Here is a 23,096-nt window from a genome sequence, read left to right on the forward strand (position 1 = left end):
AGTGCAGGTGAGTATGCACTCACAATGAATAACAAAAATGGAACAGACCTGAGGGAGATATATTGATGGATCATGATGTTCTCATTTTTTTAAGAACCTGTTAGATCTTTTCCATGTAAAAACAAGAAAGATTTATGTAAAGTTCACTATAAACCCATTTATCAAGAATCTGAATTGGAGCCTTGCTAGATAAAATCATGCTAGATTTAGTCATGGGAAATACCTTAAACTGAGGTTAAAACTGATAAGTTCTTTGAAGTCATTAAGATTACATAAACCACAGGCAGCAGTTCCAAAACGATTACAATATTTATGTTGTGAGATAAATGCAGTGACTCTTCAGTCCTGATCAACACCCATTCTGAAATTAATTATTTTTGATGAATCAGTGAAGTCATTAGTCAGTGTCAAGGGTGAGTTGAAAGACATCTACTTGCCCACATTCCATATACAATAGGTTGGCTATATATGGCCAACTGCCTTACTCACACTAGGATGCAGACAGCCAAAAGAGCAGAAGTGGTTTCCAGATGTTGACACAGACAGACAGTAATTGGTGTTTGTGATGGCTTCCAGCTGCTGTGGAAAATAGCCAGTGAATTCTCAAAAGGGAGTGAAAGTTCTGTGCCATAACTCACACAGTAAGGTTTACAATAATAATAATAACATACTTTGCCATCTTGTGGGGAAAAATGAAATAGTGATTGCACTATTTTGAGTTTTTTTGTTGTTGTTGTTGTTGCACTTAAAGCCCTGGAGAGGTGACTTGCAGACAAGAGTTGATAGTGTTGAAAACTAGCATCCACAAATGATCAATTAGGTTTATCAGGCCAACAATTTCCCATTTTTGAGGGGTCTGCATTTATTATGTGATGCAGTATTAATAATTCCCCTACTATCACTAATAGCATAATTTTTATAATGTATCTTTATAGATTCACATATTTATTATATATTACACAGTACAAGTGCATGTTGAAATGAACAGCAGATCTTAAATGCTACATTCATTTCTTGTTTAAATGAGCTCCATCACTTTTGATCTTTTTTGTCCAACATTTTAATTTGTATAGGAAAAACACTTACACACTGTCTCTAATGTGGTTCTCTGCAATGTAGCATAACATATCTGACAACATATCTAATGTTTGCTTGATGAAGTGACTATATGTATACAATGCTCCCAATGGTCACATTGCCAAGAATTCTCAAAAACCTATTAACTTACAGAAGACAACAACAAAGCCATGTATGACAATTGTGAAGCAGGCCTACATGGCAATGGGCAAGTTTAATATTCTTGACAGACAAGAGTACCTTTTGCTGCATCAAAGTTTGTGGTGTTGTAAGAACTTCAGGACCCACTTTATAATAGATGTCTTTAACTACTATGTACTTAAGCATTTAACAAATTGTAATTGTGCATACTACATGTTGTTGCATTCTACTTACATTTAACAAACCTGCATGTAATTACATATGTAGTTACACAGTTAACCTTACCCCTAACCCTAAACCTAATTCTGTCCCAACCCTTACCCTAAACCCAAACCACTACCCATTACCCTAAACCTACTCCTAAACCTACCCGCACCTCAACCTCAGTAGCCTTAAAAGTATTTTTTTTATTTATTTTTTCAGAACAATATATGGCTATACAATCAGTACATTGTATTGTATGTATTTTAATGTTAGTACATAGTAGTTAATGACACCTAATATAAAGTGGGACCGAACTGTATAGGAGCTTCAGTTCATGTTCACATCAACCATCAGAATGGGGAAAGTTGTCAGTGATTTCAACCATGGTATGTTTGTTGGTGCCAGACAGGCTGGTTTGAGTTTTTTGTAACTGCTGATCTCCTGGGATTTTCATGCACAACAGTCTCTAGAGTTTACTCAGAATGGAGCTAATAACAAAAAACATCCAGTTTGTTCTGCAGATGGAAACACCTTGTTGAGAGAAGTCAACAGAGAATGGCTAGACTGGTTATGGTATCTCAGATACCCCTCTGTAAAATTGTAGTGAGCAGATTAGCATCTCAGAATGCACAACATGTCAAACCTTGAGGCGGATGGACTACAGCAGCAGAAGACCACATCGGGCTCTTTATTGTTCATAATAAAGTTCTCAGTGAGTGTACATACACTACCGTTCAAAAGTTTGGGGTCACTTGCCTGAAATGTTTCTCATGATCTTAAAAACCTTTTGATCAGAAGGCGTATGCTTAAATGTTTGAAATTAGTTTGTAGACAAAAATATTATTGTGCCACCATTTTAATAAAACTAAACTTTTATATATATATATATATATATATATATATATATATATATATATATATATATATATATATAAAGTTTTTGAAATTGATGACTTGGACTGAATAATAAAGAAAAGTATCCACTAAGTGCCCAACATAGATGGGAACTCCTTCAATACTGTTTAAAAAGCATCCCAGGGTGATACCTCAAGAAGTTGGTTGAGAAAATGTCAAGAGTGCATGTCTGCAAAATCTAGGCAAAGTGTGGCCACTCTGAAGATGCCAAAATACAACATAGTTTTGATTAATTTTGGATTTTTTTTAGTCGCAACATAATTCTCATATTATTCTAAAATGTGAAATAAATAAAAAAGAATGAGTAAGTGCCCCTAAACTTTTGAATAGTTGTGTATATTTGCTATACTTTGCTATACCATTTTCTGATATTAATATCAATTAAGTTCAGTTAGGAAACTACATGGCATGGGGTGATAGGTTGAACAGGTGCACTTAGTCCTATGCACACAATCAGAAGCTTTTCCCTTGTGTCAAAATATAAAAGCTACTACTCACCTCACGCTGTACACAGGGAAATGGCTACGGCTGTGTAGTTATGTGTAGCGTTATCCCTCAAACTCCCCAACACCACATGTCTAGATCTACATTACGGGGGTCTTTATCTTGATGTTTCTACTGTCTCAGCAGCATAATATTTTGTGCCAACAGCAGCAGCCTATTGACTCATGTCAAGCAGCAGCAGTAGCAGCAGCAGCATGCATAAAGCAGATCTATTCCGCCAATTCTAAGCTTACTGCACTGTCATTATCTTTATTCTATTCTATTCTTTCTTCTTTCAGATCTATATATCTTTAATATATCTCAGAGAGTTTCTATGTATAACTGAGAAAATTCATAATTCCTGGGGGAAAGATTTAATAAACAGTAATATAATCTCTCTCCTTGATTCTGATTTCTACTGTAACTTGACTCTTAGCAGGACTTAAATTGACTTCCTTGAGGTAAACCACTGACTTGCCTTGTTGACTGTATGCACTGCTGACTTGAGACGTGACTTGGGACTTGAAGGTGAAGACTTGACACATGCACATTTGACTTACTTCAACCTCTGGTAAGATTTCTGGCTGCAATTTATAGTGCTGCATTGATGAACTTTTTGTTTATGCAGCTCTATAAAAAATCGGTGCAGCTCTATAAAAAGTTTTAATGAGCATTTTAGAAATATAAAATGAAGCAATAATCCACTCGAAGTCATGCATTAAAGTGATTTTACCATGGGCATGGGGTGTTCTTTACCGTAGTGCTGAAAAACTCTCATAAAGGAATATTCTGGGTTCAATACGAACACAGCACTAACATAAGCGGAGTGAAACACACTGTGAAGCGTCCGAGTGCTGATGGTGTCACCTTCAGTGCTCATAGAACGTCTCTTGTCCAATCAGATTCGAGGACCGGAACTATATGTTGTATATCATAAGTTACTGCATTGTGTATCATGAACTAACAGTAAACAATATATATTTTTAAGCATTTATTGATCTTTGTTAATGTTAATTAATAAAAAATTAAATCATTCATTGTTAGTTCATAGTGCATTAACTCATGCAAACTAATACAGCTTGTTATTTTAAAAGAGTATTACTATATGCTGAAATTTACATTACTAAATGCTGTAAAAGTATTGTTCATTGTTAATTCATGTTAACTAATGATGTTAACTAATATTAACAAATGGAACCTTATTGTAAAGTTCTTTTGACAAGTAATATAGTTAATAACTGTATGCTGTTTACAGTTGCCAAGCAATGTAGTAACTTAGTGCATTAATATTAAATGTGTGCATTCATCTGCATTTTACAATGGCTTTGATCGTGGCTTATCCAATCAGAATTTAGAGTCAGAACGATCCTTTTTTTACAAAGTGTTATTACATTTTAACACATAATGCCAAATATGACATGCAACATAGGATCACCAGATGTGTTTTGTGCTTTATTTAGCCATTTTTCATGTATCTATTTGGCTCAGCATTACATGTAAACCTGAAATTTATAAACACTTACTGTACCATTACATCTACTAATCTGGGCTACTTTAGAATGCACTGAAAATGGGGTCCTTACTATTAACTCTGTCCCTCTGATTAATCACAAAAATCTGCTTTGGATCCTCTCGCTGGCAGCTGAGACCAGTTTGAGGGGCAATGGCAAGAAACCCTTAACACCGACATAGACCAGATGTTGGCAACATCCCCAGTTTTACTCTAAATGAAATGGCGGCAAACAGCCAACAACCTGAGCTGCTTTCACTATGAAATTATATGTTTACAATAATGTGCTATTGCTGGGGCACAGGGGTGCAGTTTCTCAAGGATAGGGAAAAAGAAACCAGCTGTGATTAGTCAGAACCGGTTTGGGTATGGATGAAAAATCTGAGGTGCTGATGTGTAGACAGAAGACTCTTCATAAACATTGCCAGTTTTGGATCTTTAGGGTTTTAGCTTTTAGATTTGTTTGTTTGTTCAATTTAACATAATTTACCACGTATACTTTTTCCTACTCAACATTAAAAAGTGCTTCTGGTACCATAAAATAAAAAAGGTACATGAAAAAAACTGGAGGGTTATATAATGTAGTTGCTCAGAGACTCTTGAATCCAAAACAATAAAGAGAAGAACACGCTGCCCTGAAGTGGAAATAAAATCAACATTCAACATCTCTCTGATGGAAACTAAGCAACGTATAAAGAAAAGTATTACCTTCTTTCATTTCTGACTTCAGCGACATTACATAATGTTACAGTCATGCACCGTTTCAAATTAATTTCATTCTCCAGAGTGACTAAGGGTCAGCATGCCTGTAGCAATCGCGTGTGTTAAGTGCCTTGCTGATGAAATCTCATCAGCTCTGCAGCATATGTGCCACTTCTTTCTAGGATTGAACTGCAGCCTGTCTCCTTAAAAAATGTCATTACCATCTGTCATTGCAACTGATTTACAAGAGAAATCTGTGTGTTAGTTCAAAATGTTTTGCCAACCAATTCCAGACAAGTGCCACCATGAGGCAAATGTTAATGCCTCCCAGAAACTATATGTGTAAGGTTTAAGTAAAAATAATGCTGTTTTGATTTCAGTACTGTTAAGGCCATAGTATACTTTGGTTTTCCATGTTACTGTGTCTCACTTACAATTCATGACAATTTTTTTAATGTTTTCATGCTAACTGTCTACGTGAAGCCCAGCCCAGTTCCCCGGCATCCAGTGGCCAATTGTTTGTGAGATTAGTCTAGTTACTACTGTTCTTTGGAATACTTGGTTCTGATAGGTCAATCACAGCACTGAGCAGTTCAATATTGTTGTATAATGGCCACTAAATTGTGTATTTGATTGTTGTCCATAGCAACATACCGATACTACTTTAATTAAATTTTGCGGTCGCTCTCTTTTCATGGCAGTGCAAGTTAGAATAGCTAATTGGCACCATCTTTTGACTCAAAATGATTGGCTACTGACTACAATAAAAATGGCCTTGGGGGACTTTCTAATTGATTATTCGTTTTTATTTTAATGAATATGGTGGGCATAAAAACACATACTCGAAAGCTAGAACTTTAGGGGTCCCCAATTAAAGTTTGTAAATGAAAACATCAGTTGGAAGAACAAGGGACCATGTGAGAGACAAAACTGATTGACAGGAACATTGACGACAGAAGGTGGATTGCTTTATCTGCTAAAACCGAGCTATACTTTCCAAATGTCTGAACTGCCCACCAGCGGCCAAAGCTGGAAGCACAATTTTACGCATGCACAACAGAGACCCATACTACGTTCTTCACTGACTTCTTCAAATGGATGTGACGTGAAAGGCACTGCCCATTCGATTATTGTAAACATTTTATTAGTAATTAAATTAATATACACCTTACTCTAACCCAAACCCTAAAACTAACCCTGAAAGTGAAAATGCTTTGATGTCATAAGAGAGCGTTGTTTGAGGAACCGAGTGAAAAGTATTTATGAACTGATATTCATCAGTTTTTCCTCTGATTTGTGTAGAAATAAATATAAGATGTTGTTGAAGCACATCTATAGTTATAATTATGTGTACAACTTTGGTGGTAAATTGTTTTGGAAAAAACTAGTTTAATGCATGAGCATGCTGCAGAGGCATAAAGAGTTAGACGAGAGAGAATTTTAAATATAGGTACATTTTACATTGTAATAAAAAATGTAAGCTAACTACAGGGTTTGTAGCTTCTCGGATCGCATCATCGATGCGACTGAATAGACTAAATATTAAATGGAACAAATGACAAAAAAAAAAAATGCAAAGAAATCATTACCAACAACTTTTGTATTTCAAATACGTAATCCAGTTACATGTATTCCGTTACACCCCAACCCTGGCTAACTAGTCCATTGAACTAGTAATTTGGATTGAAGATTAATTATAATATAAAATAATATTGTGATATTGTTGCAGTGTTCATCTTGTTGCTAGGCAAATTGATGCAATGCAGTATTTTTCTCAGTAAACAAATCTAAAATAAAAAATTATTTCTCAAAACCATATTTTCATGTATTAATTTATGTAAGCAGTCATGTAATAATAAGTACACTAATGTTTAGTCAGCCAGTTATTATCCCTTACATATTGAGCGGCCATTTCATAGTGATCCTAAATAAAAAGTCCTAAGTTCCCTGCAAATACATGAAAAGCTGAGAGAGTGAAGTGTTTCCAAAACAAAACAGACATGCGACACTACCATAACAGTGTAGTTATAATGTTTTAAGAACTGTGCCATAGGAAAATGTCTCACCTCAGCGTCTGAGGACCTAACCTTTCAGATCCTTACTGCATGTTTGGAAAGACCAGGAGAAGGAGACTTGTGTGCCTACTCCAAGCTGGGAGTTAGCCTCACTAATTATTAGGAATAAAAGCACCTTTTTACTAAACAGTAACCCGAGTGCTCTACTGGGAGAGATTTCCTGTAAGTAGCTCACTGGAAGAGCAATCAAAGACTTGGAGTCACCATGAAGGAACAAAAAGGTTACAAGAAAGTAAATCTCAAGTTTAAGTCATTATGTCTTGCAGGAAAAATAGTACAAGGAAAAGGAGTGAAAGTATGATTGATGATTCCCTTAGAAATACTTTCTTTATTTAAGTGGAGTGCAAAAGGGATGAGGGATGCAGAGCATCCATATCAAAACAGTCAAGCATGACTGCTAACATATTCCAAATAAAAATAAATGGCTTCAGTGGTCATTAATCATACATCTTAAAATAGGGTTAATCAGCTGGAAATCTTGTCATTAAAATATTATAATGATTATTAAAGTGGTTTTAGTTGTTAAGTTTTCCCTGCCTTTAGTTTTTCCCTATTATTCTATCATTCAGTGATTTTCATGAAACCTGTTCCTATTTTACTCCAAAATCTAAATAAATAAATTATAGAATGATATGTTCTTGGCCAAGTGCACTAAAAGAAAGGATTTTTGCTGCTTGTTTAGTTTAATTAATTAAAATGAACTAAAGCAATGCAATTCTAGAACATTCTGTCACAACTTGATTTCATTGTGTTCTGTCCATTTAAATGGTTAAAATGGAAGTTTACTTAATCCATTTGAGTTGGGACTACATGAATACTTTTTGTGGTGTTAATGAAGCATTGATGAAACTGGGCAGCAGATATCCATTTCCCAGCATGCTTTGAATGGGACTTGATTGGCAGAGTACTGTAAATATTCAAATTAAGTGTCATTTCAAGTATTTTTTGTGCAAGATGAATATAAAGGGGCATACTTGTTAGTGTTTAATGTTTTGTTATGTTGAGATCTAGAATAGTTTCTGTTATGTTAGAGTTTTGGGGGTTACCATTATGGTTAAGAGTGGAGCTTGAGCTAACGATGAGGACAGGTACATGTCAACATGACATTTGATAGCTCGCTTCATTGAGCAAAAGCTATGCTAACCTTAACAGTCACTAATTTACATGCTGTAGTGCTTTTAACCAGCATGCATTTAGCATGCTAACATTCAGTTGCATTAGTTTGTAAATAAAAAATAAGATATTTATTTTAGTTTCATTAACAAGTCTAATTCAGTTGATTTTACCCAATTCAACTAGGTTCTTTCTACACAAAGTGTTTGTGCGGAGATTACATAGTCATTTTAAGCTAAGAAAACTAATTTCAAATATGTAGAACCACTGTCCATGATTTTATTTTTTTTGTGATCAGAGGGCCAGCTGAACATTTTACTACAGTACATAATGTTATCAGTACAGTTATACAGTTACTGTCATCAACTAGGCAACAATAGTGCATTCATGTACACTGGTAGCCAAAAGTTTGGAATAATCTACAGATTTTGCTCTTATGGAAAGAAATGTTAACTTTTATTCACCAGAGTTGCATTCAACTGATCACAATGTATAGTCAGGACATTAATAAAATAAAAAATTACTATTACAATTTGCAAACAAAAATTCCAATTCCCACTACTTAGGTCCTCTTGGTGACGCAGCTACTCACCTCAATCTGGGTGGCAGAGGACAAGTCTCAGTTGCCTCTTATCACGTGGCTTGCTGTGCATGACACCACGGAGACTCATGCTACTCTCCACAATCCATGCACAACTTACCATGCACCCCATTGAGAGTAAGAACCACTTAATCACAACCACAAGGAGGTAACCCCATGTGACTCTACCCTCCCTAGGAACCGGATTCCAACTCGCGACTCCAGGGGTGGTAGTATGCGTAAATCCTCACTGAGCTACCCAGACCCATGTTTAGAACTTCTTAAACTGCTTCAAAGAGTAATCTTGAAAAATCCTCCACATGCAGCAATGACAGCTTTGCAGATCCTTGATATTCTAGCTATCAGTTTGTCCTGATACTCAGGTGACATTTCACCCCACGCTTCCTGCAGCACTTGCCATAGATGTGGCTGTCTTGTCGAGCACTTCTCACACACCATACAGTCTATCTGATCCTACAAATGCTCAATGGGGTTAAGATCCATAACACTCTTTTCTAATTATCTGTTGTCCAATGTCTGTGTTTCTTTGCCCACTCTAACCTTTTCTTTTTGTTTTTCTGTTTCAAACATGGCTTTATCTTTGTAATACTTCCCATAAGGCTGCATCCCTGAGACTCCTCTTTACTGCTGTGCATGAAACTGGTGTTGAGTGGGTAGAATTCAATGAAGCTGTCAGCTGAGGACATGTGAGGCATCTATTTCACAAACTAGAGACTCTGATGTACTTATTCTCTTATTTAGTTGTACATCTGACCTTCCACACTTCTTTCAGTCCTTGTTAGAGTCAGTTGTCTTTTCTCTTTGAAGACTGTAGTGTACACCTTTGTATGAAAACTTCAGTTTTTTGGCAATTTCAAGCAGTGTATAGCCTTCAATCCTCAAAACAATGATTGAGTGACGAGTTTCTTGAGAAAGCCGTTTCTTTTTTTTTTGCTGCCATTTTGTACCTAATATTGACCGTGAGACAGAATATTGTATACTGTGGCAACTCAAAAACAAACACAAAGACAATGTTAAGCTTAATTTAACAAACCAAATGGCTTTCAACTATGTTTGATGTAATGGCAAGGGATTTTCTAGTACCAAATTAGCAATTTAGCATGATTACTCAAGGATAGATTTTATTAAAAATGACTTTTTTCAAATAGTGACAGTGCAGTTTTTTTTACATCAGTAATGTTCTGACTATGTTTGTGATCAGTTGAATGCCACTTTGGTGAATTAAAGTACCAATTTCTTTCGGAAACAGCAAAATATATTCCAAACTTTTGGCCGTCAGTGTATGTGTAAACAGGATTATTAAACTACAGAATTAACATTACAGCCCAAACTAAAATGAAGAAAATGAAAACATTTGCTGACCAGATATAAGGTTAAACTATTACAGTAACTCTTGCAGGGGTCATATGAAACTATGTTGTAGGCCAAATAAGGCACATGGACCAGCTTGGAACCCCTGCTCTACAATCTGATGTCCATGAACTCTGCAAGTTCTACATTTGTATCAAACACACTAAATCTTGTTTCTCTCATGAACCTTCATTCTTCTTTACACAGTATCTGTCATAAGAATCAGTCTTTGTAAAATGCATTCATCTCTATAAATAAGGATTTCCCCAGGGGAAGAGAGGGCATATCATATTCTGACTGTGTTCTGATATGTAAATCAAATATTCTTAGTGAAGGTGGGAGCTGACAGATTCTGCATGTTTTGAAACCCACATCACGTAGTCCTGAAAACACTAACAGCTTCATTCGCTTACCAAATTGCTGCAAGTCAGGCAGTCACCGTAGCAACTGCAGCTGCTACCCTGCCAGTTGCCAATAATATAGAATAGTATCCTTTGCATCCTGCCACATATATGCATACTGTCAAGCATAACCCAAATAGTAAGTGGTGCTTTGAGGAATAATAGTGGATGGGAGTCGAGAGGGAGGGGTGTCTACATTCAAACTGAGGTAATTGCAGACAGCTGGAAAGAAAATTATTTAGTGTAGTATATTTCTTTCAGTTTGATGCAGTGAGGCTTCAAACTGTTTTTAACTGTTACTTGTGGATTATACTCTTTAAATTATATATATTTGACAACAGCCATAGTTTTAATACATTTTGAACACATGAGCTGTGTTGTAGCATGTACTGTAGGTAACGTTACATCCAAGCATCATTACCTGGATACATTTGCACCTGTAAAGATTTTGGCTGTCATCTCAAAACAGCGATAGGCTACAGGTCTTAAACAATGAGTTCAAGAGTCACGTGGCACCATGCGAGGAGCGGACGTTTGAGCGGCGAGCTCTGCACCCTTTGCTAGTTTTAATACTATTTGTGTCATAAATCTGTGAGATTCGATACACCCTGATTCTTAACTGTTCTAGGAAGACAATATGATACAAAATTCTACATCTCTGGAGACATTAAAAGACACTTACGTGCTCAAGCTGATTCCCCACATTGGCACAACGAAAGCCCCTGATTCAATTTGGACAGTGAACTGAAAGACATCTGGCGTGAATTGATGAATGTGTCGGCAATGCTGACCAAGGCTGTTGCAGACTTGGAGGATTTGGCTGTAATATGTCGATTGATCACTTCCATGGAAGCAAAATTGTTTGTTACAAGATAGACGGATGTTGAAAAACGGATCAATTTGGGGAAAAACTGGATGATTTGGAGAATCGTAATCAGTAAAAGAACTGGATGATTTGGAGAATCGTAATCAGTAAAAGAACATCCAAATTGTTGGAATTCCTGAGCATGAGGAAGGCAGAGATATGGTGAAATTCCTAGACGGGCTCTTTTTCCGAGTCTGCTTGACATAACAGGCATAAGCTGGAAATCAAGCAAGCTCAGATTGGCTGAGGGAGACAGGCCCGATCAATTCTGCCCAAATTTCTGAGATCAAGATCTTGTGTTACGTGAGGCAACGAGTATAGTAAAGCTTTCTTGGAAGAATCACAGCATTTTCTTGTTCCCAGACTTTGCAAATTCAACAAGAGAGAAACGTGATCGATTCAAGGAATGCAAGAAACTGTTACATCAATGGAATAACGCTTTTGCTCTGATGATCCCGGCCAAACTGAGAATAGATTCTTAGGATGGACGTAGAGAATTTACATGCCCACAGCAAGCACTGTCCTTCATAAAAACATTGGAGTGAGAAAGCCATTTGGTGATTTTCATGTTGCTGCCTAGTGGACCGACTCATTGAACATGCACTCGATTGACAGAGGAAGCTTTTTAATTTCTCTTTGAGCTGGTTCCTCTAGTGGCTGGAGCTTGTTTTGTGGAGGAACAGACTTACAGACAATTAAGTGGATGAATCTATGTGTTTTGTTTTGTTTATTCCACTTATGGGCTTATGAGTTTGTTTTTTTAGATAATCTTCTGTTGTGTAATTCTGTCTCACAAAATTTGTACAGAAACACAGATCTTGAGCAATCCGACGACAATGTTATCACAGGGACTCTCGTAGGCGTACATATGAGTTTAGAGGGATGGACGTCAGTTGCCGCTGTCGTGCGTGGGGTTAATGTGCACGTTCTTCTTTTTTTCTGTTTGTTTGGTTCTGGGGAAAGTTCTGGGGTTGATTGTTGTACTAATGTTGGAATTAGGTCTTTATAATCTTGTTTTTGACACACAATACATTTTTCTCTAATACATCCAAATGTCAAATGTTAACATGAATGGATTGTCTGGTTGGGGGCAACCCATAAAAAGAAGGAAAGTTATTTATCGTCTTACAACATAAGAAATATGATTTAGTGGAGTGGATATCAAGGATCTTTCCCTGCAGGAAGCTGAAAATTTGGCAAGATATGGGGTGGACATGTTTTCTTTAGTACTGGCTCAACTAAGAGCAGGGGAGTGATTACATTGATAAGCAAATATCTATTATTTTTATTTTATATATATATATATATATACAGTGGGTACGGAAAGTATTCAGACCCCCTTAAATTTTTCACTCTTTGTTATATTGCAGCCATTTGCTAAAATCATTTAAGTTAATTTTTTTCATCATTATTGTTCACACAGCACCCCATATTGACAGAAAAACACAGAATTGTTGACATTTTTGCACATTTATTAAAAAAGAAAAACTGAAATATCACATGGTCCTAAGTATTCAGACCCTTTCTTCAGTATTTAGTAGAAGCACCCTTTTGATCTAATACAGCCATGAGTCTTTTTGGGAAAGATGCAACAAGTTTTTCACATCTGGATTTGGGTATCCTCTGCCATTCCTCCTTGCAGATCCTCTCCAGTTCTGTCAGGTTGGATGGTAAACGTTGGTGGACAGCCATTTTCAGGTCTCTCCAGAGATGCTCAATTGGGTTTAAGTCAGGGCTCTGGCTGTGGCCATTCAAGAACAGTCACGGAGTTGTTGTGAAGCCACTCCTTCGTTATTTTAGCGTTGTGCTTAGGGTCATTGTCTTGTTGGAAGGTGAAGCTTCGGCCCAGTCTGAGGTCCAGAGCACTCTGGAGAAGGTTTTCGTCCAGGATATCCCTGTACATGGCCGCATTTATCTTTCCCTCAATTGCAACCAGTCGCCCTGTCCCTGCAGCTGAAAAACACCCCCACAGCATGATGCTGCCACCACCACGCTTCACTGTTGAGACTGTATTGGACAGGTGATGAGCAGTGCCTGGTTTTCTCCACACATACCGCTTAGAATTAAGGCCAAAAAGTTCTATCTTGGTCTCATCAGACCAGAGAATCTTATTTATCACCATCTTGGAGTCCTTCAGGTGTTTTTTAGCAAACTCCATGCGGGCTTTCATGTGTCTTGGCCACTCTGCCATCAAGCCCCGACTGGTGGATGGCTGCAGTGATGGTTGACTTACTACAACTTTCTCCCATCTCCCGACTGCATCTCTGGAGCTCAGCCACAGTGATCTTTGGGTTCTTCTTTACCTCTCTCACCAAGGCTCTTCTCCCCCGATAGCTCAGTTTGGCCGGACGGCCAGCTCTAGGAAGGGTTCTGGTCGTCCCAAACGTCTTCCATTTAAGGATTATGGAGGCCACTGTGCTCTTATGAACCTTAAGGGCAGCAGAAATGTTTTTGTAACCTTGGCCAGATCTGTGCCTTGCCACAATTCTGTCTCTGAGCTCTTCAGGCAGTTCCTTTGACCTCATGATTCTCATTTGCTCTGACATGCACTGTGAGCTGTAAGGTCTTATATAGACAGGTGTGTGGCTTTCCTAATCAAGTCCAATCAGTATAATCAAACACAGCTGGACTCAATTGAAGGTGTAGAACCATCTCAAGGATGATCAGAAGAAATGGACAGCACCTGAGTTAAATATATGAGTGTCACAGCAAAGGGTCTGAATACTTAGGACCATGTGATATTTCAGTTTTTCTTTTTTAATAAATGTGCAAAAATGTCAACAATTCTGTGTTTTTCTGTCAATATGGGGTGCTGTGTGTACAATAATGAGGAAAAACAATTAACTTAAATGATTTTAGCAAATGGCTGCAATATAACAAAGAGTGAAAAATGTAAGGGGGTCTGAATACTTTCCGTACCCACTGTATATACATTGTTGGGAGGGTTACTTTTGAAATGTATTCCACTACAGATTACAGAATACATGCTGTAAAATGTCATTTGTAACATATTCCGTTAGATTACTCAAGGTCAGTAATGTATTCTAAATACTTTGGATTACTTCTTCAGCACTGATAGATTTTTTTCAATTGTTTGGACTATAAAAACTCAGCCAGAACAGTAAGACAAAATACACGTTAAAAATAAATTTTCTGAAAAACCTAAATATCTTATATTTAATTCTATAAGTTAAATCAAATTGTTCTTGTTTTAAGAATTTTTAGATATTTTTACAGGAAAATAATGCAAAAATTATTATCAAGAATATGATTTTTGCCCTAATATCAAAAGGTCTTACTAGGAAAAATAAATTATGAGCCACAGTTAATTTTCTTGATGAAAAAATATGATTGTGCCTGGTAACGTGCATGTAAAATGGCTAGAAATAGCATTTTAGCTTAGTGCAAAGCTGACCAAATAGACCAAACATGGTTTATTTCTATTTCTCTGGCTCCAAACTTACTTCTCTGTCTGCTCGTATGAATGTAACACATCATAAGAAAAAGTTTTTCACCACTGGGAAGGGAAACAATGGGGTTTAATGGTTGACTGTGTATGAATGGTTTGCTTTGTTATGTGTCATGTTGAGAAGCAACCAATAAAAATGTTAATCTGAAAAACAATGAGTTCAAAATTAAACTAGTACTCTACTTTTAAAATAAAATAAAACAAAGCTACTGGACATGTTATTTTATGCGTGAGCATGACCAAATACACACTTTTTTTAAAAAAAATACTTGACATGTAATTCTGTCATCATTTACTCCCTTCACCTCATGTTGTACACAAAACAAAACGTTTTTGAATTTAAAAGGTAATGTTAGTCAAAATGTGAGCCTCAGTCACCATTCACTTTCAATGTACACTGTGAAAAATAATCAAGTTTATTTAACTTTAAAAAGGTAAGCTTTCGTGCTGCATTAAAATTTTAAGTTCTGTCAACTTAACAGGGAAAGTTGTTTAAACAGAACATAAGTTGACTTAAATCAATATAAATTGTTAAATGAACTTTGTCTTTTTAAGTACACTTGACTTTCTTAGTTTAATCAATTTCATTGTAATTCAAATCAAACTGAATATAGAAGTTCAATTACTAATATTAACATTTAATATTATTGTTAACAATAAAAGTGGGCTATCCCATTGTCAGAGGTAACATAAACTGCCATCGGATTTTTGATGGCCAATTGAATTCCAGAGAACATCTTATTCTTCAATGATATTCAAATGTAAGTTTATCAAGGTGATATGCATGGGCCTCAACACTTTACATGCAAATTACTATGATGGAGCCAATCATCAAACACATTGAGTAAAAAGATGAGCTTTGAATTACTGATACAGCAAATAAAATAAATAAATAAAAGTGACAACAAACACAACAACCAACATAAATAAAAGTTGCAAACAGTAAAAAAAATGTAAAGAGAGTAACACTGCAATTTCCATAATTTCTTCATGCTGTCGTGCATGCTGGGAATCCAAATATGTGAGCGTGATGTGCATAGTTCTCTAGACTTATATTTTTGATTTCAGCTCAATAGTTTTCAATACATTTTCACAAGCTCAGCCAACAAATTGAGTTATCTCAACAAGATTAATGCAGGGCAGTTATTCTAACTCTACATTTTAAGTTATGATAACGAAAGGGTAAAATCATTTAGGAAAACTGTTGCAATGAATATATAACATATATAACATATCCTGTTGTCAGTGGTGGACAGTAACGAAGTAAATGTAATTCGTTACTGTACTTAAGTAGCTTTTTTGCGTATCTGTACTTTACTGAAGTATTTAAATTTGGGGAGACTTTTACTTTAACTCCACTACATTTCAAAGTGAAATATCTTACTTTTTACTCTACTACATTTTCAAAATCAGTCGTTCCTTTTTATTTATGAGTGGATATAAACGTAACTGGTCAAACGAGCCACCAATCACAGTACAGCGCGCGCGCTTTGTTTTGAACTTGCCTTGGCGGCATCTACTAAGCGCGAACCAGGGGTGCATTTCTCAAAAGCATCGTTAGCCAACTATGGTCGAAAGTTCCATCGTTATCATCATAGTTCAACGAGTCGGTGTTTCCCGAAACCATCGTTCCAACGAACATTCGCAAACAGCATCGCAGAGTTGTGTGGTTGGAACGACAGCTCTCGACCTGTGGTTAGAAGCAGAGTTCCTTGTTAGTATAACATGTGGGCTTAATAAATTATTATCTTGAGCCAAATAAGCAAGATGACATTCAGTACAATCAGTATCTTTTATTTAGAAGACATACAAATGTCCTTTATGTCTTTTAGTTTGTCAATAGATTTAAAGCACCGTTTTTGAAGAGTGCGCATGTGTGAACGTGCTCTAGTGCGTAAGAACGAGCCTATGATTGAATCTGGAAATAAAGCAAATAACTGAGAAAAATATGAGATAGTCCTCAGATGACATGTCCGTAATTTATAGCAAAACATCTAGCATTAATTAGATCGCAAACAGATTCATTAAAAGTAGTTTTTACTCCACCACATGTGTGACATCATTAACCAACGTGGTTGAACAACCAATTTGCGACAATACGGTTTCGGGAAACAGTCGTGACTAGCAAGTTGATTTCTTCAACAGTGCATCGTACTACGGTAGTGGAGCAGCAAGTTACATCGTTGTATGGGAAACGCGCCCCAGAGCCGTTAAATATGAGAGTTGCGAACATAGACAGTTGCGACAGTGATCTCGCCGCCACGCGGTCACATGATTCGTGTAGCTCTCAATAGTTCCAAAAAAATTGCGTTGCCAATGATTTTAAGCGGGGCAGAGAGCAGCAGCTATTATTGCAGCAATTATCGGTAAATATTGACGCATAATGTACACTGCTTATTATGTTGACACTAAAATGACTTGCATATAATAGCATTATTTTTGCATATAATAACACTGCATTAATACGTTTTTTTGTTTAATTTTGGAGGGAAATTGGCTGCTCCCATAACATAGAATAGAATATATATATATATATATTTAATGGCGTTGTGCAGGTTTATGTGAATGTATCATAACATTAGGATGTTAATAATTATGACCATAGACACTCGAGAAAAATATATACAGTAAATACTGTAAATGTATTAGGCCTATACCTTATGGGAACAGTCCCCTTCCCTCCAAAATTAAACACACAAAAAATGTATTCAATTAAAAATATATATATATATATATATATATATATATATATATATATATATATATACCTAACTAATTAATGTCATTTTATTAATAGATTGGTGTGCCAAGAGTGACATTAGTCTTCATGTAGACTGAGTTAATCAAGAGTCTTGTGACAAATTATAATAGGACATTATGGCCATAAAAAATCATAGTACTTGGATACTTAAGTACATTTGAAGGCAAATACTTTTGTACTTTTACTCAAGTGAATGTTTAAAGGCAGCACTTCTACTTTTACTTGAGTAATATTTTACCTTGAGTATCTTTACTTTAACTCAAGTACATGGTATGTGTACTTCGTCCACCACTGCCTGTTGTGTACCACAATGCCAGAATATTCATGTTTGGGTGAAAATTACTTTAATAGCAGTAATTTAAGGCTAACCGCCATATCAAACCACAATCAATGTCAGAATGTCGATAGTTAGTGTATCCTACACATCAAGTACAGTTAGGAAAAAAAAAAACATGCTGATGGTATACACTTGTTTATTTATCTTTTTATAGGTATGTCAAACATGGCCACGTTGTGTGACGCATAGCAATAGTGCTACAGATGAGTCATGCCAACATGATTCACACAAACAACCCTCATTATTATCTGCACGCCATTATCTCTAATAGCTAGACCTCTGTCATCTGTTTTCTATTTCAATGCACAATTATGACTTTTCAACAGAAATTAGTCACACATTTACTGCAAAATGCATAGTATTGACTAGACATTGCGGTGTCGTAGATGTGCACATTCACTAGACTGACTTATCGTTCAAGCCAAGTGGAGCACCGGAATATTTGGGCAGTTCACCCAGCTGCCATGGCAACAGGAATTTTACAGAGGCACGGGCCTATGGTTAGATGATTTTCACTTTGCCTTCACCAACCAATGGCTGGGATTCAGGCCAATCCATTTATCTCTACTGTGCAGTGTTGTAGTAATGCAGAGAGTAGGACTGCATGAGGTGTGGATCTTGATAAGTAGGGATTCCCTCTACTAAACTGCACACGGACACCAATTACATGGACAGAATACAGTTGCTTGCTGTTAAACAGCAATATATCACAATATCTTTGCAAAATGTACTTAATCTAGTTTTAAAGAAGTGGTTATTGGTCATAATTTTAATGTAAACTTGCAGGTGTACACTATGACATATGATCTATAAACATAAATTAATGTCCATTATGGTACGTAGCAAAACATCTAGGTTACGTATGTAACCTCCGTTCCCTGATGGATGGAACAAGACGTTGTGTCGAAGAAGCGTCACTAGGGGTCTCTCTTGAGCGTCGAATATACCTCTGATCTATGAAAAAAGGCCAAAGAGAAGTTGGCGGACAGAATTTGCATGTCCCGCCCCCGGACATACGGGTACATAAAGGAGGGAAATGCGTCTGTTTCATTCAGGATTTTTCTGAGGAGCCGGAAATGGTCTGGCCACAACAGTGGCTCGGCTCAGCCACGTGGGCGGGAGGACACAACGTCTCGTTCCCTCCATCACGGAACGGAGGTTACATACGTAACCTAGACGTTCCCCGTCTGTCGCTCACGTTGTGTCGAAGAAGCGACACTAGGGGTCCAATTTAAATCAAGCCATGCGCTGAGCCGTGTAATTGTACTGCTGACACAGGAGTGGGCAGGTACTTGACGTGCCAAAACGACCAGCTGTATCAGACTGCACGTACCCTTCCCCAATGCCCCATAAAGTTGTCGGAACCCTTATAGTTACCCTAGACAGGGGAACAAGGCGACGCTTGCCAACCTGGGAATAGGCCGAGCCTAGTCGGGCCTCTTTTCTCTCTATGTTTCTCGCATAGATCAAAACGGCTGGGGCCCTTACACGCAGCGTGGGAAGGGGGTCTTACCCAGTTTCCTATTCTTTCAGGGAGAAAAGACCCAGCGGAGACCACACCCGCCCAGAGAGGGGGAGGTAAATATGGCAAAATACACCACATGGGCTTTTAGGTCACATGTGGGAAGTGGCGCGGTGGTAGATCACACCTCTTCGGAGGGAGGAGTTGCTACAGACATGCCGACCGGGGGGCAGTGGGAACTGCCCAAGGGAGACGCTGGTCTGCTTGTAAGGGGACCGTACCATGGAAAATACACACAGGAGCAGTCCACGCAGGAGTCCTGGCCTGTGGAGCACCTATTCCAGTACAGGGTAGATTTGAGTACCCGCAGTGGATTGGGTCGGCAAATTCCTCCGCTGAATTGTGGACCCCGAGGGCTAGGGAGGAGTCTTCCAGGGAGCGAAGTGAGTGGGATCTCCTAGGAGAAAAAGCTCATGGGTTTACCTCAAACAAGGAAAAGGGCGCTAGGTGCAAGCGATCCACCCGTTCAGTCCGTCAGCGTGTTACAGAGTTCTACCGGCTCGGACCTGAGAAAACACGGGACGAAACCGATTCTACACTGAGATTGTACCGCTGCTCTGCATATGTCTGCCAGGGAGGTGCCTCTGGCCAGTGCCCATGAGGATGCAACACTCCTTGTTGAGTGTGCTCGGACCCACAAGGGGGGGCACGGCCTGGGTGCGATAGGCCAATGAAATGGCATCCACCACCCAGTGGGAGAGCGTTCCCTTTCCGCAGTCCACCAAAGCAGACAAAGAGCAGCTCAGAATGTCTAAAGCTCTGCGTGCGGTCCAAGTAGGTACGCAAAGCACATACCGGACACAGCAATGAAGGGGCTGGGTCTGCCTCCTCCCGGGGCAGCGCTTGCAGGTTCACTACCTGGTCTCTGAAGGGCGTGGTAGGAACCTTGATGGAGTAGAGCGCGACAGCAGGGCCATTTTTAAGGAGAGGGCCCTGAGTCCAACTGATTCTAGCAGCTCGAAGGGGGTCTCTGAAGGCCCGAGAGGACCACTGAGAGATTCCAGGAGGGGTTTAACCTCCGGGTGCCTCTTAGGAACCTGATAATGAAGTCGTGCTTACCCAAAGACTTGCCGTCTACTGCGTCGAGGTGGGCTGCGATAGCAGCTACATATACTTTCAAGGTGGACGGGGACAGCAACCCCTCCAACCTCTCCTGCAGAAATGAGAGCACTGACATGACAGCGCACCTTTGTGGGTCTTCGCCTCGAGAAGAACACCAATTTGGGAACAAGCGCCACTTTAGGGCTTAAAGTTGCCTGGTAGAAGGGGCTCTGGCTTGGTTGATCGAGTCTATGACAGCAGGTGGTAGATCAGCTAGATCTTCCATGTCCCGTCCAGGGGCCAGACGTGGAGGTTCCAGAGGTCTGGGTGCGGATGCCAGAGCGTGCCCCATCCCTGAGAAAGAAGGTCTTTCCTCAGGGGAATTTGCCAGGGAGGGGCTGTCGCGAGGAGTATGAGGTCCAAGAACCAAGCCCGGGTGGGCCAATAGGGAGCCACTAGAGTGACTTGTTCCTCATCCTCCTGACCTTGCACAGCACCTGTGCAAGAAGGCTCACTGGGGGAAATGCGTACTTGCGCAGCCCCGTGGGCCAGAGGTGTGCCAGTGCGTCTGCCCTGAGGGGAGCCTCTGTTCGGGCATACTAGAGCGGGCAGTGGGAGGTCTCTTGGGGGAGGCGAACAGGTCTACCTGAGCCTTGCTGAACCATTCCCAAATCAGCTGGACCGACTGGGGGTGAAGCCTCCACTCTCTACTGGGCAAGCGTTGTCATGATAGTGCGTCCGCCACCACATTGAGATTGCCGGGGATGTGAGTGGCGTGCAGCGATTTGAGTTGTGAGATGTGGCGGGAGCATACGCCGCCTGGCGATTTATGTACGCTACCGCGGTGGTGCTGTCTGATCTGATCAAGACGTGTTTGCCCTGAACCAGTGGGAGAAACCTCCGCAGGGCAAAGAATACAGTCAACAACTCTAGGCAGTTGATGTGCCAGCGCAGTGGGGCCCCTTTCCAACGGTCCGCAGCTGCGTGCCCATTGCACACAGCGCCCCAACCCAATTTGGAGGCGTCTGTCGTGACCAGGATGCGTTGGGACACCTGCTGCAAGGGGACTCCTGCCCGCAGAAAGCAGAGGTCTGTCCAGGGTTTGAATGTTTGGTGGCAGGCGGGGGTGACCATCACATGGTGCATGCCGCGGCGCCATGCTCGTCTCGGGACTCGAGTCTGGAGCCAATGCTGAAGCGGTCTCATATGCATCAACCCCAGCAGCGCGACCGCCGCAGAGGATGCCATATGCCCCAGGAGCCTGTAGATGTTGGCTATTGTGTAATACAGGGGTCAGCAACCTATGGCACATGTGCCAGCATTGGCACGCGGAGGGGTAATCATTGGCACGCCAGCAGCGGCTAGAGAGTAGACTATATTTATATAAATTCCGCACCTGCATTCCAATCTACATCTTGATGTAATCCTTCCTCATGATTACGCAGCGTGTTTTCATCAGCTGAATGGGAAGCTAAACATTAAAGTGTGATGGCACTCCGTGTCAAAAAGGTTGCCAATACCTGGTGTAATATCTCGTTGAGTCCAATTTGTGCATTATATAATTTAGTGCCTTGCAGATATAACTTTCTAGATAAAATGTTTCATATTTCCGCTTTGAAGTATTTTAATGTTACACTGTAAAAACGACAATACACTTTTCTTTCAGTTGATGAAAAACTGCCGTGTCTGCAACACCGGATAATGTGTCTAAAAGCCGAAGCGTCTTACAATTTCTTTGCGCGTCGGCCAAATATATGATATATTATGTATGATTTCCAAAAAAAGTGTTGTGACGAACATAGAAAGTTAAGGGGAGCATCCCAATTAAAAGTTTCTATGTCGGTAGCCAAGTGAGCAACAACAAAGCAGACCCAAAATTAAGGGGAAATAATTTAATTAATCAGCTAATTTTGTATGTTGATAAAGTAAACTGAAAGCGTTCATATAACGTGATATTATTAACTTACCTCTGTATCTTCTGTTGGCAGTGGCACTGGTTGACTGTTGAAATTTAAAATGTCCTGGCTAGACCAGTTTAAACCCAACTGGGTGCGTTATTATAGGAACAACCCAATAAACATTATGAATAACCCAACAGAACGAGCCAATATTTTTAGCCCAGCTATTGAGAAAAATTTATATCCCAACGTTTTTTGGAGTGTAGCTTTATGCAGAGCAACAATTCTTGATCATAGGTCTTCTAAAAATCTATTTATTTATTTTTTGAGAGGCATGGTTCACGTCAACAGATGCTTCTTGTGAATAACGAACTCAAAATGTTTGAGTGCTTTTTATAAGTCAAAGTGGATCTAACCCACACCTCTCATTTCATTAATTAGATGCCAGGTTTTCCAACTCCTGACTCCAATTAGCTTTTGTTGTCGTCATTAGCCTAGGGGTTAACTTATTTTTTCCACAGCACTGTGAATGTTTAATGGGATGTGTTCAATAAAGTCATGAGAGTTTATCATTGTTTGTGTGTTGTTAGCTTAAGCACATTGTTGTTTGTCTATACTTGTGACTTTGATG

Source organism: Xyrauchen texanus, chromosome 3 (assembly GCF_025860055.1).
Source record: "Xyrauchen texanus isolate HMW12.3.18 chromosome 3, RBS_HiC_50CHRs, whole genome shotgun sequence".
Lineage (NCBI taxonomy): Eukaryota > Metazoa > Chordata > Actinopteri > Cypriniformes > Catostomidae > Xyrauchen > Xyrauchen texanus.